At 35.0% G+C, this 26,514-nt stretch overlaps 16 non-coding genes across 16 annotated transcripts; 8 read left to right on the top strand and 8 right to left on the bottom strand.

Moving 5' to 3' along the window:
- Positions 1-1,564: 1,564 nt before the first annotated feature.
- On the bottom strand, positions 1,565-1,636 carry trnaq-uug (transfer RNA glutamine (anticodon UUG)). Its single transcript has one exon. It is a non-coding gene; the product is annotated as a tRNA-Gln (tRNA).
- Positions 1,637-2,574: 938 nt separating this feature from the next.
- On the top strand, positions 2,575-2,646 carry trnaq-cug (transfer RNA glutamine (anticodon CUG)). The gene has a single exon. It is a non-coding gene; the product is annotated as a tRNA-Gln (tRNA).
- A 317-nt stretch (positions 2,647-2,963) lies between these two features.
- Positions 2,964-3,035, bottom strand: trnaq-uug (transfer RNA glutamine (anticodon UUG)). The gene has a single exon. It is a non-coding gene; the product is annotated as a tRNA-Gln (tRNA).
- A 1,293-nt stretch (positions 3,036-4,328) lies between these two features.
- Positions 4,329-4,400, bottom strand: trnaq-uug (transfer RNA glutamine (anticodon UUG)). The gene has a single exon. It is a non-coding gene; the product is annotated as a tRNA-Gln (tRNA).
- A 183-nt stretch (positions 4,401-4,583) lies between these two features.
- On the top strand, positions 4,584-4,655 carry trnap-cgg (transfer RNA proline (anticodon CGG)). Its single transcript has one exon. It is a non-coding gene; the product is annotated as a tRNA-Pro (tRNA).
- A 531-nt stretch (positions 4,656-5,186) lies between these two features.
- trnaq-uug (transfer RNA glutamine (anticodon UUG)) lies at positions 5,187-5,258 on the bottom strand. The gene has a single exon. It is a non-coding gene; the product is annotated as a tRNA-Gln (tRNA).
- A 4,259-nt stretch (positions 5,259-9,517) lies between these two features.
- Positions 9,518-9,589, top strand: trnap-ugg (transfer RNA proline (anticodon UGG)). The gene has a single exon. It is a non-coding gene; the product is annotated as a tRNA-Pro (tRNA).
- A 1,167-nt stretch (positions 9,590-10,756) lies between these two features.
- Positions 10,757-10,828, bottom strand: trnaq-uug (transfer RNA glutamine (anticodon UUG)). The gene has a single exon. It is a non-coding gene; the product is annotated as a tRNA-Gln (tRNA).
- A 183-nt stretch (positions 10,829-11,011) lies between these two features.
- Positions 11,012-11,083, top strand: trnap-cgg (transfer RNA proline (anticodon CGG)). The gene has a single exon. It is a non-coding gene; the product is annotated as a tRNA-Pro (tRNA).
- A 531-nt stretch (positions 11,084-11,614) lies between these two features.
- On the bottom strand, positions 11,615-11,686 carry trnaq-uug (transfer RNA glutamine (anticodon UUG)). The gene has a single exon. It is a non-coding gene; the product is annotated as a tRNA-Gln (tRNA).
- A 1,531-nt stretch (positions 11,687-13,217) lies between these two features.
- trnaq-uug (transfer RNA glutamine (anticodon UUG)) lies at positions 13,218-13,289 on the bottom strand. Its single transcript has one exon. It is a non-coding gene; the product is annotated as a tRNA-Gln (tRNA).
- A 183-nt stretch (positions 13,290-13,472) lies between these two features.
- trnap-cgg (transfer RNA proline (anticodon CGG)) lies at positions 13,473-13,544 on the top strand. The gene has a single exon. It is a non-coding gene; the product is annotated as a tRNA-Pro (tRNA).
- Positions 13,545-22,219: 8,675 nt separating this feature from the next.
- On the top strand, positions 22,220-22,291 carry trnaq-cug (transfer RNA glutamine (anticodon CUG)). The gene has a single exon. It is a non-coding gene; the product is annotated as a tRNA-Gln (tRNA).
- Positions 22,292-24,510: 2,219 nt separating this feature from the next.
- Positions 24,511-24,582, bottom strand: trnaq-uug (transfer RNA glutamine (anticodon UUG)). The gene has a single exon. It is a non-coding gene; the product is annotated as a tRNA-Gln (tRNA).
- Positions 24,583-25,251: 669 nt separating this feature from the next.
- Positions 25,252-25,323, top strand: trnaq-cug (transfer RNA glutamine (anticodon CUG)). The gene has a single exon. It is a non-coding gene; the product is annotated as a tRNA-Gln (tRNA).
- Positions 25,324-25,978: 655 nt separating this feature from the next.
- Positions 25,979-26,050, top strand: trnaq-cug (transfer RNA glutamine (anticodon CUG)). The gene has a single exon. It is a non-coding gene; the product is annotated as a tRNA-Gln (tRNA).
- Positions 26,051-26,514: the final 464 nt, after the last annotated feature.

Below are 26,514 nucleotides of genomic sequence, written 5' to 3'. Positions count from 1 at the left end.
TACCAAATGATCCTGCAGTAAAGAGTACTTGATTGGATTGTTTGACATTTTTTCATGAAAATGGTAGTAAATTAAAATGTTTCTTAAAAGTGTACCACAACATTTCAGATTGTGTCCCCTTATTTCACATTTTATCAGATTATTTGGGCAAACATGTATGCAGGGCTTGTTAGTCTAGTCGTATGATTTGCGCTTCGGGTGCGAGAGGTCCCGGATTCAATTCCTGTACAAGCCTTAATTTTTTAAGTCCTATTTTCAATCATAACTTTCTTCCTCGTACACACAGTTGTCGTACATTCGTGACTTTAGACTTGATTTTAACATTTTTTTTTCAAACATCACACACTCAAGGGATCAATAACAGCGGTACCTAAATTTAGGACCACAGTTTGTTCAAGGACTGAGCTGGTAACCCTTAGTTCATCTATGTATGAAAATGTGAATATAAATATGTGTTAAAAGTGCAATAAGGTAACCAAGTTCCAGATTGTGTCCCCTATTAAAATCTCACATTTCATGAAATTTGTTGGGAAATCATGTTTTAGGGGTTGGCATATTTATACATATATATATATATATATATATATATATATATATATATATATATATATATATATATATATATATATATATATATATATATATATATATATATATATATATATATATATATGTATATATATATATATATATATGTATATATATATATATATATATATATATATATATATATATATATATATATATATATATATATATATATATATATATATATATATATATATATACATATATATATATATATATATATATATATATATATATATATATATATATATATATATATATATATATATATATATATATATATATATATATATATATATATATATATATATATATATATATATATATATATAGTGATGGGCAGTAACACGCTACATGTAGTTAAGCTACGTAGCTCCACTACATTTTCCAGTAGCTTGGCGGTTACTCATCAAATCAAGCTTTTCTTGTAGCTTAGCTACTTTTAGACCCATGTAGCGAGGTAGCTTACATCAAAGCTACATAGAGAGAAGATGAGAGAGAGAACGTACGGAGAAAATACAATAACCTGGATGATTGAGAACATCCATACATATGGAGAAAATCCATGATGATTGGCTAAGGTTAGGTTGAAACATTACAGACGGGCCAATCAGAGGCAAGATAAACTCGTAAGCAAAATCATAACAGACATGCACTCATGTCACATGATGACGAGAGAGTCCGAGACAGAGGGATGCTTCAAGCTGACGACTCTCCCGCAGGTTAGATTTTTGACTGTGAACTTCATTTTGAACTTTTATATCCTTTTTTTCTGATATCACACACTCAAGTCCTATTTTTAGTCACAAATTGTTCCTTCTTAGACAAAATTTTTGTTACATTTTTGACTTTAGAATTGATTTTGACCATTTTTTCAGACATCACACACTCAAGGGATTAATAAAAAAACTATCTATTCAATTACAGTATTATTACTGAGTACCTTATTTACTGCATTTACTTAAGTGCTGCAAGTTGGTTCCACCAAGACTTGAACTTGGATCACTGGATTCAAAGTCCAGAGTGCTAACCATTACACCATGGAACCTGTATATCCTCAGCTAAAAGAAAGTGATCCAACATTAAACAGTATTGATGACATTTAATAGATTCTCATTGACACCTTGATACGATCGATTACTTGTCTCTGGCCCCCTGCCTGCGAGAGGCAATGATGAAAGATAAAGCAGATTATTCTCGCTTAACAAGTGGCTGGCTAGTTGATGTAGAAAACAGGGACTAAGGTTTATTGATAAATGGCCCTCCTTCTGGGGCAAACAGTTTTTGCTGATGAGGGACCTCCTTCACTCTAACCGGGAAGGCACCATCACTCTACCTCGGAACATAGATTACTGGTTAAGTCACACTTGACTAACTACACTAGAGCAAGCTCGGACACAGGCATTTACAGTGTCTGTTAGTCCGGGTGAGGAGTCAGTTAAGCTAGAACTAACCAGCACTAGACTGGAAAATGCCTACGCACATAGCATTTCTCTTAGAATAATACATAACTCATATAATGTTTTTTCTGTAGTGACTGTGCCAGATGTGAACATGCATTCTACTGAGGTGGCAAATTATGACGCGTTCAATCGATCGCAACACCAAATAAATAATCTCAAGATCCCCATCATAACAATTCCTAGATGTGATCGAAATGATTTAAGGCGTACTACACAAAATAAACATAATATTATTAATATCACTATTAGTACTACAGTGGTGTCTAAACTTCTGACCACAGTTTGTTCTAGAACTGAGCTGGTAACCCTTAGTTCATCTAAGTAGGAAAATGTCATTGAATCTAAATATGTGTTAAAAGTGCAATATGGTAACCGAGTTTCAGATTGTGTCCCCTATTAAAATCTCAGAATTCATGACTTTTGTTGGAAAGTCTTGTTCCACGGCTTGTTAAAATGAACATCCATTAAATCCAATCAAAACCTTTGTACTGCAGGATCACATTGTTTTACATGTACGTTTACAGGTTCCATGGTGTAATGGTTAGCACTCTGGACTCTGAATCCAGTGATCCAAGTTCAAGTCTTGGTGGAACCTTCTTGTAACATTACAGAGCTTAGTGGTTCACTAAGACCTCCATTTGAAAGTTGTTTGCATGAAAAAAACAGCACATCTTAATTTGGCCTAAAAGTACAATGTTGTAGTGCAGTTTCAAATTGTGCTCCTTTTATGTTTATAAGTCCTGTTTTTAGTCACAAATTATTCCTTTGTGCACAAAATTGTCGTTACATTTGTCACTTTAGAATTGATTTTGACCATTTTTTCAGACATCACACACTCAAGGGATTCATAAAAAAAATCTAATGAAGTACAGTATTATTACTGGGTACTGTACTACTTCATTTACTGCAAGTTGGTTCCACCAAGATTTGAACTTGGATCACTGGATTCAAAGTCCAGAGTGCTAACCATTACACCATGGAACCTGCACTTTATACCAAATGATCCTGCAGTAAACAGTACTTGATTGGATTGTTTGACATTTTTTCATGAAAATGGTAGTAAATTAAAATGTTGCTTTAAAGTGTACCACAACATTTCAGATCGTGTCCCCTTATTTCACATTTTATGAGATTATTTGGGCAAACATGTATGCAGGGCTTGTTAGTCTAGTCGTATGATTCGCGCTTCCTGTACAAGCCTTATTTTTTATAAGTCCTATTTTCAATCATAACTTTCTTCCTCGTACACACAGTTGTCGTACATTCGTGACTTTAGACTTGATTTTAACATTTTTTTTCAAACATCACACGCTCAAGGGATCAATAACAGTGGTACCTAAATTTATGACCACAGTTTGTTCTAGGACTGAGCTGGTAACCCTTAGTTCATCTATGTATGAAAATGTCAGTGAATATAAATATGTGTTAAAAGTGCAATAAGGTAACCAAGTTCCAGATTGTGTCCCCTATTAAAATCTCACATTTCATGAAATTTGTTGGGAAATCATGTTTTAGGGGTTGGCATATATATATATATATATATATATATATATATATATATATATATATATATATATATATATATATATATATATATATATATATATATATATATATATATATATATATATATATACATACAGTGATGGGCAGTAACACGCTACATGTAGTTAAGCTACGTAGCACAACTACATTTTCCAGTAGCTTGGCGGTTACTCATCAAATCAAGCTTTTCTTGTAGCTTAGCTACTTTTAGACCCATGTAGCGAGGTAGCTTACATCAAAGCTACATAGAGAGAAGATGAGAGAGAGAACGTACGGAGAAAATACAATGACCTGGAAGATTGAGAACATCCATACATATGGAGAAAATCCATGATGATTGGCTAAGGTTAGGTTGAAACAATAGAGACCGGCCAATCAGAGGCAAGATAAACTCTTAAGCAAAATCATAACAGACATGCACTCATGTCACATGATGACGAGAGAGTCCGAGACAGAGGGATGCTTCAAGCTGACGACTCTCCCGCAGGTTAGATTTTGACTGTGAACTTCATTTTGAACTTTTATATCCTTTTTTTCTGATATCACACACTCAAGTCATTAATAAAAAAACTATCTTCTACCTTCTTAGACAAAATTTTCGTTACATTTTTGACTTTAGAATTGATTTTGACCATTTTTTCAGACATCACACACTCAAGGGATTAATAAAAAAACTATCTATTAAATTACAGTATTACTACTGAGTACCTTATTACCTCATTTACTGCAAGTTGGTTCCACCAAGACTTGAACTTGGATCACTGGATTCAAAGTCCAGAGTGCTAACCATTACACCATGGAACCTGTATAAAAATCCAAATGATCCTGCAGTAAACATTACTTGATTGGATATAACAGATTTTGTTTGACATTTTTTCATGAAAATGGTAGTAAATTAAAATGTTGCTTAAAAGTTTACCACAAAATTTTAGATCGGGTCCTCTAATTTCACATTTCATGAGATTATTTAGTCAAACGTGTATGTAGGGCTTGTTGGTCTAGTCGTATGATTCTCGCTTCGGGTGCGAGAGGTCCTGGGTTCAAATCCCGGACAAGCCCTCATGTTTATAAGTCCTATTTTCAATCATAACTTTCTTCCTCATACACACAGTTGTCGTACATTCGTGACTTTAGACTTGATTTTAACAATTTTTTCAAACATCACACACTCAAGGGATCAATAACAGTGGTACCTAAATTTATGACCACAGTTTGTTCTAGGACTGAGCTGGTAACCCTTAGTTCATCTATGTATGAAAATGTCAGTGAATCTAAATATGTGTTAAAAGTGCAATAAGGTAACCAAGTTTCAGATTATGTCCTCCATTGAAACCTCACATGTCATGAGTTTTGTTAATAAGTCTTGTTCCAGGACTTCTTGGTCAGGGTGTGAGAGATGGCCTGGGTTCAAATCTTGGACAAGCTCTTTTGTGTTTGAGTCCTGATTTCAGTCATTACTTTTCCCTCGTACACAATTGTCATTGAATTTGTGACTTCAGATTTGATTGTGACCATTTTTTTAAACATCACACACTTGAGGGATCAATAAGAATCTATCAACTCCTACATTGCCACTTAAGTGCTGCAAGTTGGTTCCACCAAGACTTGAACTTGGATCACTGGATTCAAAGTCCAGAGTGCTAACCATTACACCATGGAACCTGTAAACATTAAACCATTACACCATGGAACCTGCATATCCTCAGCTAAAAGAAAGTGATCCAACATTAAACAGTATTGATGATATTTAATAGATTCTCATTGACACCTTGATACGATCGATTACTTGTCTCTGGCCCCCTGCCTGCGAGAGGCAATGATGAACGATAAAGCAGATTATTCTCGCTTAACAAGTGGCTGGCTAGTTGATGTCGAAAACAGGGACTAAGGTTTATTGATAGTTGGCCCTCCTTCTGGGGCAAACAGTTTTTGCTGATGAGGGACCTCCTTCACTCTAACCGGGAAGGCACCATCACTCTATCTAGGAACATAGATTACTGGTTAAGTCACACTTGACTAACTACACTAGAGCAAGCTCGGACACAGGCAATTACAGTGTCTGTTAGTCCGGGTGAGGAGTCAGTTAAGATAGAACTAACCAGCACAAGACTGGAAAATTCCTACGCACATAGCATTTCTCTTAGAATAATACATAACTCATATAATGTTTTTTCTGTAGTGACTGTGCCAGATGTGAACATGCATTCTACTGAGGTGGCAAATTATGACGCGTTCAATCGATCGCAACACCAAATAAATAATCTCAAGATCCCCATCATATCAATTCCTAGATGTGATCGAAATTATTTAAGGCGTACTAAACAAAATAAACATAACATTATTAATATCACTATTAGTACTACAGTGGTGTCTAAACTTCTGACCACAGTTTGTTTTAGAACTGAGCTGGAAACCCTTAGTTTATCAAAGACTGAACATGTCAGTGAATCTAAATATGTGTTAAAGGCCTACTAAAAGCCACTACTACCGACCACGCAGTCTGATAGTTTATATATCAATGATGAAATTTTAACATTGCAACACATGCCAATACGGCCGGGTTAACTTATAAAGCATTTGATACAATTAATCATGATATTTTAATACAAAAATCAGAACGATATGGCATCAGAGGTTTGGTCTTGAACTGGGTAAGAAGCTATTTAACCAACAGGAAGCAATATGTGAAGATGGGTGAAAATATGTCAACACGGCTAGATATATCCTGTGGTGTGCCGCAGGGATCAATACTGGGACCAAAATTGTTTAATCTTTATATAAACGACATTTGTAAAGTTACAAAGGACTTAAAGTTAGTTTTATTTGCAGATGATACAACTGCTTTTCTGTTCAGGAGAGAACACACAGAAGATAATACAAATATTAACAGAAGAAATGAACAAATTAAAAAGATGGTTTGACAAAAACAGACTATCTTTGAATCTCGGCAAAACTAAAATAATGCTATTTGGTAATAGTAGGAAAGAGCATCATACGCAAATACAAATAGACGGAGTAGACATCGAAAGGGTAAAAGAAACCAGATTTTTGGGAGTATTAATAGATGATAAAATGAACTGGAAATCTCATATACAAAACATACAACATAAGGTAGCAAAAAACATTTCAATAATTAATAAAACAAAACACGTCCTGGGCCAAAAATCACTTCATATTCTCTACTGCTCACTAGTGTTACCATATCTGACTTATTGTGCAGAAATATGGGGAAATAACTACAAATGTGCGCTACATTCGTTAACCATGTTACAAAAAAGATCAGTTAGAATAATACATAATGTTGGATATAGAGAACATACAAACCCTTTATTTTTATTAAGTCAAAAATATTAAAGTTTGGTGATTTGGTAAAATTGCAAACAGCTAAAATGATGTACAAAGCAATCTATAACCTGCTACCAAAGAATGTACAACATTTCTTCTCAACTAAAGAGGAGAAATATAACCTTAGAGGAAAAAATAATTTAAAACATTTATATGCACGTACAACACTTAAAACTTTTAGCATATCAGTATGTGGAATTAAATTATGGAATGGATTAAGTAAAGAAGTTAAAAATTGTACTGACATGATCCAGTTTAAGAGGTTGTTTAAATCAATAGTGCTTACAAAATACAAAGAAGAAGAATTATGAGAAAAACTTCCAACCTTATTGAAAATATTCTTCATCTCAGTATGTTAATAATGACTGAATTAATTAATTACATATTACAAACTGTTGTATATACTAATTCATAGATGTTATTTTATTATATAAAAAGGTCAGTAAATGATTTTATATAATTGTAAACGCTTTGAAGTGGGAAAGGGGTAGGATTAAATAAGCTTTGCTTCTTCCTACTCCTTTTCGGGCATGATGTAAATGAAATGATATGAAATTGTGTGATGTATTACGATGTAAATGTGCTCATGTTCGAAATAAACTAAAAGAAAGAAAGAAAGAAAGAAAGTGCAATTTTAAATTTCCCGGCAAACTTCGGCTGAAAACATTTCGATATGATGACGTTTGCGCGTGACGTCAACGGTTGAAGCGGAAGTATTCGGAGCCCATTGAATCCAATACAAAAAGCTCTGTTTTCATATCAAAATTCCACAGTATTTTGGACATCTGTGTTGGTGAATCTTTAGCAATTTGTTTAATGAACAATGGAGACTGCAAAGAAGAAAGTTGTAGGTGGGATCGGACTACAGCTACACAACCAGGAGGACTTTGAGGATAGCAGACGCGCTAGCCGAACGACCTCACCATGACTTCCTCCGTCTCCGGACCGCCGACCGCATCGGTGATCGGGTGAAGTCCTTCATCGTACCGTCGATCGCTGGAACGCAGGTGAGCACGAGTCGTGATGAGCAGATGAGAGCTGGCGTAGGTGCAGAGCTAATGTTTTTAGCATAGCTCTGTCGAGGTTCCGTAGCTAAGTTAGCTTCAATGGCGTCGTTAGCAACAGCATTGCTAGGCTTCGCCAAGCTGGAAAGCATTAACCGTGAAGTTACATGTCCAGAGTTTGGTAGTATTGTTGATCTTCTGTCTATCCTTCCAGTCAGGGACTTATTTGTTTTGTTTCTATATGCAGTTAAGCCGGATGCTATCACGTTAGCTCCGTAGCTAAAGAGCTTCGTCGATGTATTGTCGTGGAGATAAAAGTCACTGTGAATGTCCATTTCGTGTTCTCAACTTTCATTTTCAAGAGGATATAGTATCCGAGGTGGTTTAAATTACAAATCCGTGATCCACAATAGAAAAAGGAGAGAGTGTGGAATCCAATGAGCCAGCTTGAACCTAAGTTACGGTCAGAGCGAAAAAAGATACGTTCTGCACTGCACGCTAGTCCTTCACTTTCACGTTCCTCATCCACAAATCTTTCATCCTCGCTCAAATTAATGGGGTAATCGTCGCTTTCTCGGTCCGAATCTCTCTCGCTGCTGGTGTAAACAATAGGAAAATGTGAGCAGCCCTTCAACCGGTGTCGTCACGCTACTTCCGGTACAGGCAAGGCTTTTTTTTTTATCAGCGACCAAAAGTTGCGAACTTTATCGTCGTTGTTCTATACTAAATCCTTTCAGCAAAAATATGGCAATATCGCGAAATGATCAAGTATGACACATAGAATCGATCTGCTATCCCCGTTTAAATAAAAAAAATTCATTTCAGTAGGCCTTTAAAATTGCAATAATGTAACTGAGTTTCAGATCGTGTCCCCTATTAAAATCTCAGAATTCATGAGTTTTGTTGGAAAGTCTTGTTCCACGAATTGTTAAAATGAACATCCATTAAATCCGATCAAGTACTGTGTACTGCAGGATAACTTTGTTTTAAGTTGGCTAAGCAGGTTCCATGGTGTAATGGTTAGCACTCTGGACTCTGAAACCAGTGATCCAAGTTCAAGTCTTGGTCGAACCTTCTTGTAACATTAGAGAGTTTAGTGGTTCACTAAGACCTCCATTTGAAAGTTGTTTGCATGAAAAAAAAAACAGTGCATCTTAATTTGGCCTAAAAGTACAATGTTGTAGTGCAGTTTCCTTTTATGTTTATAAGTCCTGTTTTTAGTCACAAATTGTTCCTTGTAACTTTAGAATTGATTTTGTCCATTTTTTCAGACATCACACACTCAAGGGATTTATTAAAAAAATCTGATGAAGTACAGTATTATTACTGAGTACTGTATTACTGTACTGGATTCAAAGTCCAGAGTGCTAACCATTACACCATGGAACCTGTATAAAAATCCAAAGTATCCTGCAGTAAAGAGTACTTGATTGGATATAACAGATTTTGTTTGACAATTTTTCATGAAAATGGTAGTAAATTAAAATGTTGGTTAAAAGTTTACCACAAAATTTCAGATTGTGTCCCCTAATTTCACATTTCATGGGATTATTTCGGCAAGCATGTATGCAGGGCTTGTTGGTCTAGTCGTATGATTCTCGCTTTGGGTGCGAGAGGTCCTGGGTTCAATTCCCGGACAAGCCCTCATGTTTATAAGTCTTATTTTAATCATAACTATATTCCTCGTACACACAGTTGTCGCACATTCGATTTTAACAATTTTTTCAAACATCACACACTCAAGGGATCAATAACAGTGGTACCTAAATTTATGACCACAGTTTGTTCTAGGACTGAGCTGGTAACCCTTAGTTTATCCATGTATGAACATGTCATTGAATCTAAATATGTGTTAAAAGTGCAATAAGGTAACCCAGTTTCAGATTGTGTCCCCTATTAAAATCTCACATTTCATGAAATTTGTTGGGAAATCATGTTTCAGGGGTTGGTATATTTATACACATATATATATATATATATATATATATATATATATATATATATATATATATATATATATATATATATATATATATATATATATATATATATATATATATATATATATATATATATATATATATATATATATATATATATATATATATATATATATATATATATATATATATATATATATATATATATATATATATATATTCATGCAGTGATGGGCAGTAACAAGCTACATGTAGTTAAGCTACGTAGCCTACTACATTTTCCAGTAGCTTGGCGGTTACTTAGCAAATTATTTTTGCAAGTAGCTTTTCTTGTAGCTTAGCTACTTTTAGACCCATGTAGCGAGGTAGCTTACATCAAAGCTACATAGAAAGAAGATGAGAGAGAGAACGTACGGAGAAAATACAATAACCTGGATTATTGAGAACATCCATACATATGGAGAAAATCCATGATGATTGGCTAAGGTTAGGTTGAAACATTAGAGACGGGCCAATCAGAGGCAAGATAAACTCGTAAGCAAAATCATGTGACATGCACTCATGTCACATGATGACGAGAGAGTCCGAGACAGAGGGATGCTTCAAGCTGACGACTCTCCCGCAGGTTAGATTTTTGACTGTGAACTTCATTTTGAACTTTTATATCCTTTTTTTCTGATATCACACACTCAAGTCCTATTTTTAGTCACAAATTGTTCCTTCTTAGACAAAATTTTCGTTACATTTTTGACTTTAGAATTGATTTTGACCATTTTTTCAGACATCACACACTCAAGGGATTAATAAAAAAAACTATCTATTAAATTACAGTATTATTACTGAGTACCTTATTACCTCATTTACTGCAAGTTGGTTCCACCAAGACTTGAACTTGGATCACTGGATTCAAAGTCCAGAGTGCTAACCATTACACCATGGAACCTGTATAAAAATCCAAATGATCCTTCAGCAAACATTACTTGATTGGATATAACAGATTTTGTTTGACATTTTTTCATGAAAATGGTATTAAATTAAAATGTTGCTTAAAAGTTTACCACAAAATTTTAGATCGGGTCCTCTAATTTCACATTTCATGAGATTATTTAGTCAAAAGTGTATGTAGGGCTTGTTGGTCTAGTCGTATGATTCTCGCTTCGGGTGCGAGAGGTCCCGGGTTCAATTCCCGGACAAGCCCTCATGTTTATAAGTCCTATTTTCAATCATAACTTTCTTCCTCATACACACAGTTGTCGTACATTTGTGACTTTAGACTTGATTTTAACAATTTTTTCAAACATCACACACTCAAGGGATCAATAACAGTGGTACCTAGATGTATGACCACAGTTTGTTCTAGGACTGAGCTGGTAACCCTTAGTTCATCTATGTATGAAAATGGCAGTGAATCTAAATATGTGTTAAAAGTGCAATAAGGTAACCAAGTTTCAGATTATGTCTTCCATTGAAACCTCACATGTCATGAGTTTTGTTAATAAGTCTTGTTCCAGGACTTCTTGGTCAGGGTGTGAGAAATGGCCTGGGTTCAAATCTTGGACAAGCTCTTTTGTGTTTGAGTCCTGATTTCAGTCATTACTTTTCCCTCGTACACAATTGTCATTGAATTTGTGACTTCAGATTTGATTGTGACCATTTTTTTAAACATCACACACTTGAGGGATCAATAAGAATCTATCAACTCCTACATTGCCACTTAAGTACTGCAAGTTGGTTCCACCAAGACTTGAACTTGGATCACTGGATTCAAAGTCCAGAGTGCTAACCATTACACCATGGAACCTGTATATACTCAGCTAAAAGAAAGTGATCCAACATTAAACAGTATTGATGACATTTAATAGATTCTCATTGACACCTTGATACGATCGATAACTTGTCTCTGGCCCCCTGCCTGCGAGAGGCAATGATGAGAGATAAAGCAGATTACTCTCACTTAACAAGTGGCTGCCTAGTTGATGTAGAAAACAGGGACTAGTCGTATGATTCTCGCTTCGGGTGCGAGAGGTCCCGGGTTCAATTCCCGGACAAGCCCTCATGTTTATAAGTCCTATTTTCAATCATAACTTTCTTCTTCATACACACAGTCGTCGTACATTCGTGACTTTAGACTTGATTTTAACAATTTTTTCAAACATCACACACTCAAGGGATCAATAACAGTGGTACCTACATTTATGACCACAGTTTGTTCTAGGACTGAGCTGGAAACCCTTAGTTCATCTATGTATGAAAATGTCAGTGAATCTAAATATGTGTTAAATTTTAAATAAGGTAACCGAGTTTAAGATTGTGTCCCCTATTAAAATTTCACATTTCATGAAATTTTTTGAAAAATCGTGTTTCATATATATATATATATATATATATATATATATATATATATATATATATATATATATATATATATATATATATATATATATATATATATATATATATATATATATATATATATATATATATATACATATATATATATATACATATATATATACATATATATATATATATATATATATATACATATATATATATATATATATATATATATACATATATATACATATATATATACATATATATATATATATATATATATATATATATATATATATATATATATATATATATATATATATATATATATATATATATATATATATATGTATATATATATATATATATATATATATATATATATATATATATATATATATATATATATATATATATATATATATATATATATATATATATATATGCAGTGATGGGCAGCAACAAGCTACATGTAGCTAAGCTATGTAGCTCAATTATATTTTCAAGTAGCTTGGCGGTTACTTAGCAATTTTTTTTTACAAGTAGCTTTTCCTGTAGCTTAGCTATTTTTAGACTGATGTAGCGAGGTAGCTTACATCAAAGCTACATAAAGAGAAGATGAGAGAGAGAACGTACGGAGAAAATACAATAACCTGGATGATTGAGAACATCCATACATATGGAGAAAATCCATGATGATTGGCTAAGGTTAGGTTGAAACATTACAGACGGGCCAATCAGAGGCAAGATAAACTCGTAAGCAAAATCATAACAGACATGCACTCATGTCACATGACAACGAGAGAGTCCGAGACAGAGGGACGCTTCAAGCTGACGACTCTCCCGCAGGTTAGATTTTTGACTGTGAACTTTATTTTGAACTTTTAATCCTTTTTTTCAGACATCACACACTCAAGGGATCAATGACAATCTATCAAAAGTTTTGTTCCATAAAAGTTTATCAACTCCTAAGTTGCCACTTAAGTACTGGAAGTTGGTTCCACCAAGACTTGAACTTGGATCATTGGATTCAAAGTCCAGAGTGCTAACCATTACACCATGGAACCTGTATAATATCCCAAATGATCCTGCAGTAAAGAGTACTTGATTGGATATAACAGATTTTGTTTGACATTTTTCCATAAAAATGGTAGTAAATTAAAATGTTGCCTAAAAGTTTACCACATTATTTCAGAGCATGTCCCCTTATTTCACATTTCATGAGATTAGTTGGGCACACATGTATGCAGGGCTTGTTGGTCTAGTCGTATGATTCTCGCTTCGGGTGCGAGAGGTCCCGGGTTCAATTCCCTGACAAGCCCTCATCTTTATAAGTCTTATTTTAATCATAACTATATTCCTCGTACACACAGTTGTCGTACATTCGTGACTTTAGACCTGATTTTAACAATTTTTTCAAACATCACACACTCAAGGGATCAATAACAGTGTTACCTAAATGTATGACCACAGTTTGTTCTACGACTGAGCTGGTAACCCTTAGTTCATCTATGTATGAAAATGTCAGTGAATCTAAATATGTTTAAAAGTGCAATAAGGTAACTAAGTTCCAGATTGTGTCCCCTATTAAAATGTCACATTTCATGAAATTTGTTGGGAAATAGTTATTCAGGGCTTATTGGTTTAGTCCAGGGGTCGGCAACCCAAAACGTTGAAAGAGCCAAATTGAACCGAAAATACAAAAAAAAAAAAAAAAGCGGCAAAAAATAAAAAATCTTATATAAGTGTTATAATGTTGGCAACACATAATGTAAGCGTCTATATTAGCTGTATTAGCCTACTATCACAATGACCATGTGTCGCAGGCTGACACAAATCTTCGTTGATAGAATTGTTAAAATGCAATATTTATTCTACACATTTTTACAACATTGGAAAACATTAGTAAAACTTCTCAGAGGGTGAGATAACTCCTGGAAATGACTGTCTTAGAATGGCCAAAGTTATAGGTGTGTGTGTCCAAGTTAAAGGAAATGTCAGTTTGTCTTCTTCTAATGGATTTATTATAATCTTTGCAAGCTGGGTAACGTTTGCTGTGGTCTGGAACAACATGGCACACAAACAACATAATTACATACAGATAATGTGTCATGACACATGCAAGTATAACGTAAATACACAGAGGACATAAGTAAAGGAAATGAAATGAGTTCAAATATAGCTACAAACGAGGCATGATGATGCAATATGTACATACAGCTAGCCTAAATTGCATGCTAGCATCGATTAGCTTGCAGTCACACACTGAACAAATATGTCTGATTAGCACTCCAAAAAGTCAATAACATCAACAAAGCTCACCTCATGTGCAGCATAAAACGTTTGGTGGACAAAACACGTCTTTCTTTGGCAGAGTCAGAGAAAGTTGTACATGTAAACAAACTGCGGTGAGTTCAGGGATTGCAGGAATTAGTTGGACAAAACGACGCTCGCCAAAATACTCTCATCAGTGAAGCATGTTTAGTATAAAGAGTGGGATTTTTAACAATTAGGCAGGTTTGTGTCATGTTTGTCCTCCTACAGAAACCATAGTAAAACGAAAAAATAAAATTTTTCGCTCATCTTTATCCATTTTCATACGTTTTTGAAAAAGCTTCAGGGCGCCGAGAAAGAGCCATTGAATATTTTGGGCATTAAGAGTGACTCTAATTTTGACTTGAAAGTACAGTGTTGTAGTCCAGTTCCAAATTGTGCTCCTTATACGTTTAAGTTTTTATTCACAACTTTTTCCCTCTTACTTTTTGACCATTTCTTTAGACATCACACACTCAAGGGATCAATGAAAATCTATCAAATTAAATGGTATTACTGAGTAAGTTGCCACCTCAATACTACCAGTTGGTTCCACCAAGACTTGAACTTGGATCACTGGATTCAGAGTGCTAACCATTACACCATGGAACCTGCATATACACAAGTCAAAGAAATTGATCCTACAGTAAACAGTATTGATGAAACGTGATGAAATATCATTGACACATTGAGTGTAAGTTGTCAGGAAAATGGAGGGAAACGTTTAAATCAAGTCTAAAGTAAAAAAAACAATTCTTATTTATTTCCATTATTGACTGAGAACTTAATTTTGAACTTGCATCTCCTTTTTTTCAGACAGCACACACTCAAGGGATCAATGAAAATCTATCAAATCAAATCAAACCCTGTGTACTAAATTCAGATATGTGTTCAAAGTGTGGCTCTCGGAAGCTTTTTCAAAAATGTATGAAAAATGGAAAAAGATGAGGGGGAAAAAAATATATTTTTTGTTTTAATATGGTTTCTGTAGGAGGACAAACATGACACAAACCTCCCTAATTGTTATAAAGCACACTGTTTGTATTACAGTTTTTTTTCCATCGCTAACAAGCGCTTACCTATACTTAAAATACTTTTACTAAACTCTTAACACAGACTTACACCTACAAAACACAATTGGCCAAATAGATCATTTTCTTCTCAAAAGCACATTTTGTTAACTATATACTAACTCTTCATTTCAAAATAGAAGACATCTTTCTCTGCACACATTAACTTTACCAAAACACTGGACATCTGACTCAAAATGAAATTATTCTTTCAAAGAATAACTCTTGTTTTCACTTCACAAGGAACATGCAGCCAATCAAAGTACACCAGCTTTCAAAATACTGGCTATTGTGGACATTACAAAAAACTGCATAGACTTTTATGTTTCAGTTTTACAGGTATTTGCGTGCAAAACATGCAATCCACAGTTTTTTACGCCTAATTTTTTGGTTGGGAACTGTATATCCACATGTAATGTTCACATTCAAAAGCATTCCAGTAAAAAGCGAATCAGTTTTTTTTTCTTTACTGTTTACTACAGGAGGTATAGTAGAAATACTGTTCACAGTATGATACAACAGAAAACGTTTTACAGTATTGTTTACAGTAAAGTTAACAAAATATTCATGAACAAAAAAGCAACAGCAAAAAGCCCAGTAAAAAGGGAGAACTAAAAAAAAGCACAGAATTCCTTTACAGTATCTACAGTATCAGTTGGGATATATTGTTTTAGAACTGATATTACTGTATTACAGAAGCATAGGTTTTTATACTGTATCCAAGGTTTGGAATATTGTGTTTGCAATTGTGGGATGTTGTGTGTTAACATTTGTAAATAATACAAAAACAATCCATAATTTTGTTTGGAGGTATAGCTTGTCTGTTAAGAAAATGTAAGCATTATATAAATGTGTTCACTGACTGCATATTGTGTGAAAACAACATGAAATGTTTGAGTTTGAGTTTGAGTTTGAGTTTGAGTTTATTTCGAACATGCAAGCATACAACATGATACATCACAATTTCCAGTTTCTTTTCAACATGTTCGAAAAGGAGTAGGAAAAAGCAGAGCTTATTTAATCCTACCCCTTTTCTTTACATAACAGTTGCAAAACTTTTTGTTCACTTCCTGTTCACAATTTTTTCACAATAAACTCCATAAGTAATTACAATAAAAATAAATAAATAAATAATAGTAAGAATTTAATAATAATAATTGGTGAAGTAAGTCATATTTCATATGATGAGATAAGTAAGATTACTTTAAGAATGAATGAATGGATGGATGAAATAAATTGAGAATGTTTGTCATGGTTCTTCTTCATTGTACTTTGTAAACACTTTAAGTTTGAAGAGTTTCTTGAAGTGTATCATATTAGTACATTGTTTGATTGCTTTGCTTAATCCATTCCATAATTTAATTCCACATACTGATATACTGAAGGTCTTAAGTGTTGTACGTGCATACAAATGTTTTAAATTACGTTTTTCTCTAAGATTATATTTCTCCTCTTTTGTTGAGAAGAATTGTTGTATATTCTTGGGTAGCAGGTTATAGTTTGCTTTGTGCATAATTTTAGCTGTTTGCAAATTCACTATGTCGTGGAATTTCAGTATTTTTGATTCAATAAATAAAGGGTTTGTATGTTCTCTATATCCAACATTATGTATTATTCTAACTGATCTTTTTTGTGTGAATGGTATGGCCACAAAGGACCGATGTTGTGCTAATCGTGTTTAGAGTTTTGAAAATGTGACTACGGTTTAGAAAAACGCTTGTTAGCGACTGAAAAAAAACTGTAAACATGCTTCACTGATTCGATTATTTGGCGAGCACCGTTTTGTCCTACTAATTTTGGCGGTCATTGAACTCACCGTAGTTTGTTTACAACAGGGGTCGGCAACCCAAAATGTTGAAGGAGCCATATTGGACCAAAAATACAAAAACAAATCTGTCTGGAGCCGCAAAAAATTAAAAGCCATATTACATGTGTCATGAGATATAAATGTAATTAAGAGGACTTAAAGGAAACTAAATGACCTCAAATATAGCTACAAATGAGGCATAAATGTACACATCGCTAGCCTAAATAGCATGTTAGCATCGATTAGCTTGCAGTCAAGCAGTGACCAAATATGTCTGATTAGCACTCCACACAAGTCAATAACATCAACAAAACTCACCTTTGTGCACTCATGTACAAGGTTAAAAGTGTGGTGGACAAAATGAGACAGAAAAAGAAGTGGCATAAAACACGTCCTAGAAAGTCGGAGAAAGTTATGCATGTCAACAAACTATACGGTGAGTTCAAGGACCGCCAAAATAAGTAGGACAAAACGGCGCTCGCCAAATACTTGAATGTTTAATATAAACAGTGTGATTTATAACAATTAGCGAGGTTTGTGTCATGTTTGTCCTCCTGCAGAAAACATTCTAAAACAAAAAAAAATAGATTTTTTTCCCCTCATCTTTTTCCATTCTTCATACATTTTTGAAAAATCTCCAGAGAGCCACTAGGGCGGCGCTAAAGATAGAGCCGCGGGTTGCCGACCCCCGGTTTACAAGTATGGGTGAGGGCGGACCTACGTCACTTCCGCCTACCAATCCCCTAGCAACCGGGAATTCGTTGAGAACAAACCAGCTCACAGCGAACACAGCATTGACAGAAAAAAGCATTTAACGAGCGTTGTGGCTTGGAAGTCGGCGTTAAATCCTTCATTTACGCATTTTTACTTATTCGCATATCGTGTGAAAAAACGAAAATGTATTGTTTGCGTCAGACTCGTCTCAGTGAGCTTTAAAGCTTCTCGGGCTTAGCTTAGCTTGCTAGTTAGCTTAGCCTGCGCGCTACTAAGAAAGAGACGCGGAAGTTATCAACAACTTTGTGTGAACTTTAAAGCTTCTCGGGCTTAGCTTAGCTTGCTAGTTAGCTTAGCCTGCGCGCTACTAAGAAAGAGACGCGGAAGTTATCAACAACTTTGTGTGAACACGCCGTACTTGTTGGAGCCCACCTTGTTGTCCACAGTCACCGACGAGCCCTCCGGCAGCTCCGCGGGCTCCTCGTCCACGTCGTAATCGTCAATAAGTTTAGCCAAAGCGTCGCGGAACTCGATAAGTCCCTGCGCCGGGAGCGCGATGGTCTGACCCCAAGCCGGGCCCCCTGTTCACGGTCTGCCGGATCCTCAAGACCCGTCCCCGGTGGTTCTCTTTCTGGTCCATGTAGTACTTCCGGAACTCGCTTTTCAGGGCCCGCCGCGGCTCATCCAGCACCATGCCCGGGTTGCTGGGACCCAACCGGGCGTAGTGTTCGATGAAGTCCCCCAAGTAGTCGCGGAACTCGACCGCCACCGACATAGACAGCGTGAGGCGGCTCTTGTTGCCACCGGCCCCGACTTCGGCTGCGAGCCATTTGTCTCGTTCTCTGTGGGCTTTTATCACGCTTTGGCAGAACAAAATACAACCTTTGTTTTCCCTGTTTCCAGTTGTGGTTAGCACAACCAAAAACAACACAGTTTTTCGGCATTTTGGAGGCAGAATGACGGGTTTAACCAGCGTAGGTCGACAGGTTAAAGAGTAATGGCAACGGTTTGTTTTCAACGCCAGTCTGGTTGCTATGGCTCGAAGAACCCGTATGTAGCTCAGTTGCCCGGATGTCGGCCCTCACCCATAACTTTCTCCGACTTTCTAGGACATGTTTTATGCCACTTCTTTTTCTGTCTCATTTTGTCCACCACACTTTTAACGTTGTGCATGGATGCACAAAGGTGAGTTTTTTTGATGTTATTGACTTGTGTGGAGTGCTAAACAGACATATTTGGTCACTGCATGACTGCAAGCTAATCGATGCTAACATGCTATTTTGGCTAGCTATATGTACATATTGCATCATTATGCCTCATTTGTAGCTATATTTGAGCTCATTTAGTTTCCTTTAAGTCCTCTCAATTCAATGTATATCCAGGCATGTGATTTGACCACAATGAAAAAGACTGAAAAAACTTCCGGGGGTCTGGGGGACGAAGGCCCCCCGAAGCTCCTGGCTTTTCACCAATTTAACATGCTAAAATTAACAAAGACAGCACCATTTCAAGAAAATATTTTAGTGTTTAAAGACATGAAAACATCATTAATAGAACATACATAACCCAATTATCCTAATGAATATGTATATGGTTCAGTCCCAACAGTATTTAGTCACTAATATTTACATCTTGTGTTCATTTCACATCCACAGGTGTCACATTGATCAGTGTTATTATTTACCGTTTATTTACAGTATTACCACATTACTTCAGTTCATGTAATGTAACATTTCATTTTTTTCGCCAAAATAGGATATACATTTATGAAAATAATTAAACATGTTTAGTATTGTTTACTCATATTTTAAAATAGGAAATAATAATAATGTGAGGACACTGACATATTGCATGAAACAAGTGTGACAATATTTACCTTCAAGATTGTTACACCACTGACAATAGTTTCAACAGACTACATAAGAACTTAATATTACAAAATAGTATTATATGCAAATTTATTTCAAATAAATTGTTAACTGGAATCAATAATGCGACTCTTTGAATTTCTGTAATTTCATAATATATTTTCACGTGGCTTTTTATTTTTAGAAAAACCCATTTATATTTCGCAAAACAATAATTGGTTAATATTTAAAACAAACGTGCGTATTTCGCAAGCAAATATTTTTTAGCTTACCTCATTATTAACAACCCTGTCTGCAACTGAAGTGGGTGGATCTTTCCTCTCGATGTCTACGGCAGTTGTCGATGTAAACAAAGGATGAAGTCCGTAAGGTTTGCTCACTTTCGGTTGACATCCAAAAGTACCAGCTAGTGAAAAGTTCGTTTTCCTTGCTTCAAGTTGTTTCATATGTTTTTGGCGTTTCGCATGTACTTCCAAAGCCTTGAAACCTCGTGATCCATAGTCAATATTATCATGACACCACGTGCACAAAACCTTTCCGGGACGATCGATTTTCCGAATAAAATCACCGAACAAAGTCGTAACTTTCTTCTTCCCAACAGTATCAGTGATTTCACTTTCCACCCAGTCCCATCGAAACTTATTTTTGACATGTTTATCAATTTCTTTTACTCGTAAAGCGTCCTTTCTCTCGAGAACCGACATCGTTTACATATGGAAAATGGCCGTAATAACCATTATGAATGATGACGTTAATAACAGATGTCCTGATTGGTCACAAGGAACATATCGACCAATCAACTACGGCGTAATATAAACTACGTCTCGAATCTTGATTTAGGGTCGGTAAAAAAAACAGAAAAACGGGAGATAATTATTTTTTTTTTCCCGAGATTAAAAAAGACGGAATTCCGACTTTAGACGGAAAAATCACATGCCTGTATATCTCAAGACACACTATCTGTATGTAATATGGCTTCTAATTTGTTGCGGCTCCAGACAGATTTGTTTTTGTATTTTTGGTCCAATAGGCGAGGGCGGACCTACGTCACTTCCGCCTACCAATCCCCTAGCAACCGGTCGCCATATTGAATTCGTTGAAAACAAACCAGCTCACAGCGAACACAGCATTGACAGAAAAAGCATTTAACGAGGTTTCACGGCATTTTAAACTGTTCTAAATTGCGTATGATTATGTAAATAGTCTTTCCAGTGAGGCTAGGTTAAGATACACGTTAAAATGTTCTGTAGTTGGACTAAACGACTGCCCTTACCGCCTTCCATCAGATGCGTGGACTGATAATCCTAAACAATGGCCGGACATGGAATTTGGAAATCTATATGTCTACCTCACAAGCGCACCAGGTATATTATTTCATATCTATAGAAAGCCAATTCAAATTTAAACGAAACCGGTTTTCGAAAATAGCCTATACAGGCTATAGACTATATAGTATATACCGCATGTTATTTTTGTACAACAACAACTTCAGCTGTCGAACGTTATAAGGTACAAATTCAACAAGTACAACATTAGCACGGACGGTATAGCCAAGTTGTGGTTGAGAAGGTGGATTTTTGTTCCTTATATTTACCAGAAACGAAGTGATCCGAACACACGACCCGGGACTTTGGGGGACTCCAGTGAGAACCGTCCTCGTTTTCCCGGTGTAAAGCTGCGAGCCATTTGTCTCGTCTCTGAGGGCTTTTATCACGCTTTGGCAGAACAAAATACAACCTTTGTTTTTCCTGTTTCCAGTTGTGGTTAGCACAACCAAAAACAACACCGTTTTTTGGCATTTTGGAGGCAGAATGACGGGTTTAACCAGCGTAGGTCGACAGGTTAAAGAGTAATGGCAACGGTTTGTTTTCAACGCCAGTCTGGTTGCTATGGCTCGAAGAACCCGTATGTAGCTCAGTTGCCCGGATGTCGGCCCTCACCCATATGGCTCTTTCAACATTTTGGGTTGCCGGCCCCTGGTCTAGTCTAAAGATATTGCTTCAGGTACAAGTAGTTCAATTTCCAGACAAGCCCTTGTGTTTATAAGTCTTATTTACAATCATAGCTTTTTCCTCGTACACACAGTTGTTGTTACATTTGAGACTTTAGACTTCATTTTGATAATTTTTTCAGACATCACACACTCAAGGGATCAATGAAAATCTATCAAACTAAATCAAGTACTGTGTACTGTAGGATCACATTGTTTTACATGTACATTTACAGGTTCCATGGTGTAATGGTTAGCACTCTGGACTCTGAATCCAGTGATCCAAGTTCAAGTCTTGGTGGAACCGTCTTGTAACATTAGAGCAGGGGTCACCAACGTGGTGCCCGTGGGCACCAGGTAGCCCGTAAGGACCAGATGAGTAACCTGCTGGCCTGCTCTAAAAATAGCTCATATAGCAGCCTCTATTTTTTAAATTTGATTTATTTACTAGCAAGCTGGTCTAGCTTTGCCCGACATTTTTAATTCTAAGAGAGACAAAACTCAAATAGAATTTGAAAATCCAAGAAAATATTTTAAAGACTTGGTCTTCACTTGTTTAAATAAATTCATTATTTTTTTTACTTTGCTTCTTATATCTTTCAGAAAGACAATTTTAGAGAAAAAATACAACCTTAAAAATGATTTTAGGATTTTTAAACACATATACCTTTTTACCTTTTAAATTCCTTCCTCTTCTTTCCTGACAATGTAAATAAATGTTCAAGTATTTTTTTTATTTTTTTTATTGTAAAGAATAATAAATACATTTTAATTTAATTCTTCATTTTAGCTTCTGTTTTTTCGACGAAGAATATTTGTGAAATATTTCTTTAAATTTATTATGATTAAAATTCAAAAAAATTATTCTGGCAAATTTTTAAAATCTGTAGAATCAAATTTAAATCTTATTTCAAAGTCTTTTGAATTTCTTTTAAAATTTTTGTTCAGGAAAATCTAGAAAAAATAATGATTTGTCTTTGTGAGAAATATAGCTTGTAGATTGGATTTTAACCTATTTAAAACATGTCATCAAAATTCTAATATTAATCTTAATCAGGAAAAATTACTAATGATGTTCCATAAATTCTTTTTTTAATTTTTTCAAAAAGATTCGAATTAGCTAGTTTTTCTCTTCTTTTTTTCGGTTGAATTCTGAATTTTAAAGAGTCGAAATTGAAGATAAACTATGTTTCAAAATTTAATTGTCATTTTTTTCGTGTTTTCTCCTCTTTTAAACCGTTCAATTAACTGTAAATATGATTAATTATTAATAATAACATAGAGTTAAAGGTAAATTGAGCCAATTGGCTATTTCTGGCAATTTATTTAAATGTGTATCAAACTGGTAGCCCTTCGCATTAATCAGTACCCAAGAAGTAGCTCTTGGTTTCAAAAAGGTTGGTGACCCCTGCATTAGAGTGGTTAGTGATCAGTATGACCTCCATTGGATCTAAAATAGCATGAAAAAATACAGTGACTCCAAAATTGGGTTAAAAGTGCAGTTTTGTGGTCGAAAATCAGTTTGTGTCCTCTGCATGTTTAAAGTTGCTGTTTTCAGTCATGACTTTTCCCCTCGTACAAACAGCCACAAATCTTGTCATTGTCAACAATTTTTTTTACAAGTACCTTTTCCTGTAGCTGAGCTACTTTTACATCCATGTAGCGAGGTAGCTTACATCAAAGCTACATAGAGAGAAGATGAGAGAGAAAACCTACGGAGAAAATACAATGACCCTGGATGATTGAGAACATCCATACATATGGAGAAATCCATGATGATTGGCTAAGGTTCGGTTGAAACATTAGAGACGGACTAATCAGAGGCAAGATAAACTCGTAAGCAAAATCATAACAGACATCCACTCATGTCACATGACGACGAGAGAGTCCGAGACAGAGGGACGCTTCAAGCTGACGACTCTCCCGCAGGTTAGATTTTTGACTGTGAACTTAATTTTGAACTTTTATATCCTTTTTTCTGACATCACACACTCAAGGGATCAATGACAATCTATCAAATCAAATCAAACCCTGTGTACTGTAAGATCACATTGTTTTACATGTACATTTACAGGTTCCATGGTGTAATGGTTAGCACTCTGAATCCAGTGATCCAAGTTCAAGTCTTGGTGGAACCTTCTTGTCACATTAGAGTGATTAGTGTTCAGTATGACCTTCCTTTAAATATGTTTAGCATGAAAACGGGAGCAAATTTAAATTCGGATATGTGTTAAAAGTGCATTTTCAGATTGTGTCTCCTATTAATATGTTTTGGGTTTTTTTAAGATTCTTGCCAAAAAAAAATTCTGGATTTTCTGGTTTAATAGTTTGATTCAAACTTTGTGTGTGAGGGACTCTGGATTCAATTAACGGACAAGCACTCATGTTTATAAGTCCTATTTTCAATCACAGTTGTTGTTACATTTGTGACTTTAGACTTGATTTTAATCATTTTTTATTGACATCACACACTCACGGGATCCATAAAAATGTATCAAATTACTAAAGAAGTTGCTAACTGCAAGTTGGTTCCACCAAGACTTGAACTTGGATCACTGGATTCAAAGTCCAGAGTGCTAACCATTACACCATGGAACCTGTGTATACACAGGTAAAAGAAAGTGATCAAACAGTAAAAAGTATTGATGAAATTTAACAGATTCTCATTGACACCTTGAGTGTAAGTTGTCAGGAAAATGGAGGGAAACGTTTAAATCAAGTGTAAAGTAAAAAAAAGACAAGACTTGTGACTGTGTGTACGAGAGGAAAAGTCATGACTGAAAACAGGAATTATAATTTTAACACAAGGACTTGTCTAAGATCAACAAACCCTGCAACAGGATTGCTAAACAAATCTCTAATAAAATGTGAGATTTTAATAGGGGACACAATCTGAAACTGGGTTAAAACATTGCACTCTTAACCCAAATTTGTGTTCACTGCTTTTTTCATGTATGAATTAATCTAAATTAATTAAAAAATGTTGCTTAAAAGTGTGACACAATTTCAGATCGTGTCCCTTATTTTAATCTCACATTTCATGAGATTTGTTGAACTTGGACGAGCACTTGTGTTTATAATTCCTGTTTTCAGTCATGAATTTTCCCCTCGTACACACAGTCACAAATCTTGTCTTTTTTTTTTACTTTAGACTTGATTTAAATGTTTCCCTCCATTTTCCTAAAGGCATACACTCAATGAAAATCGATTAGATCCAATCAAGTACTGTGTACTGCAGGATCATGTGGATTTATAAGTGTATTAATAGGTTCCATGGTGTAATGGTTAGCACTCTGGACTCTGAATCCAGTGATCCAAGTTCAAGTCTTGGTGGAACCTTCTTGTAACATTAGAGTGATTAGTGTTCAGTATGACCTCCATTTGATTGATGCATGAAAAATACAAAGAATCTATATTTGTGTAAAGAAATACTTTCTTGTGCATTTTCAGATTGTGTCCCTTATATGTTTATGAGTCACGGTACTTGTTACCTTTTACACACAGTTGTCTTTATATGTGTGACTTTACACTTAAATATTACTTTTACCTGAATTTTCCAGACATCACACACTCAAGAGATCAATAAAAATCTGCAAAATCAAATACAGTGGTACTTTAACTTATGGGCTCTTTTTGTTCTAATACTGAATTTGTAAACTTTTATTTCATTTATTCATGAAAATTATAGTAAATTCAAATTTTGGTTAAAAGTTTATCACAATTTTTCAAATTGTGTCCCCTATTAAAATCTCACATTTCATGAGATTTGTTGAACTTGGACGAGCACTTGTGTTTATAATTCTTGTTTTCAGTCATGACTTTTCCCCTCGTACACACAGTCACAAGTCTTGTCTTTTTTTTTAACTTTAGACTTGATTTAAACGTTTCCCTCCATTTTCCTGACAACTTACACTCAAAGGATCAATGACAATCTATCAAATCCAATCAAGTACTGTGTACTGTAGGATCACATTGTTTTACATGTACACTTACAGGTTCCATGGTGTAATGGTTAGCACTCTGGACTCTGAATCCAGTGATCCAAGTTCAAGTCTTGGTGGAACCAACTTGTAACATTAGGGTGTTTAGTTTGAACAATGTTTTAGTCCAATTTCAAATTCTACTCCTTATATAGTCATCAGTCGTGTTTTTAGTCACAACTTGTCTTTATATTTGTGACTTTATTTCTGATTTTAAACTTTTACATCAATATTCCATACATCACACACTCAGGAGATCAATGAAAATCTCTGAAATAAATACAGTTGTGTCTCAACTTACGAGCTCTATTTGTTCTAGGACTGAGGTCGTAAACCCTCAGTTTAAATTTTTTTTCCAATTTCTTACACACTATATTATACATTTTCACACAGTTAACAAAAGTTTACACACTAAACAAAACCACTGTGCAGATTTGTCTAATATTAGGCATAGACTCTAGCAAAAATATTACACACAATGCTTTACACACACCTTAACATATTGCACACATACAAGGATAATGGTACACACATTTTCACACTTTACACG

The sequence above is a fragment of the Entelurus aequoreus genome, linkage group LG11 (assembly GCF_033978785.1).
Source record: "Entelurus aequoreus isolate RoL-2023_Sb linkage group LG11, RoL_Eaeq_v1.1, whole genome shotgun sequence".
NCBI lineage: Eukaryota > Metazoa > Chordata > Actinopteri > Syngnathiformes > Syngnathidae > Entelurus > Entelurus aequoreus.
This window is presented reverse-complemented; position numbering and strand designations above follow the sequence as displayed.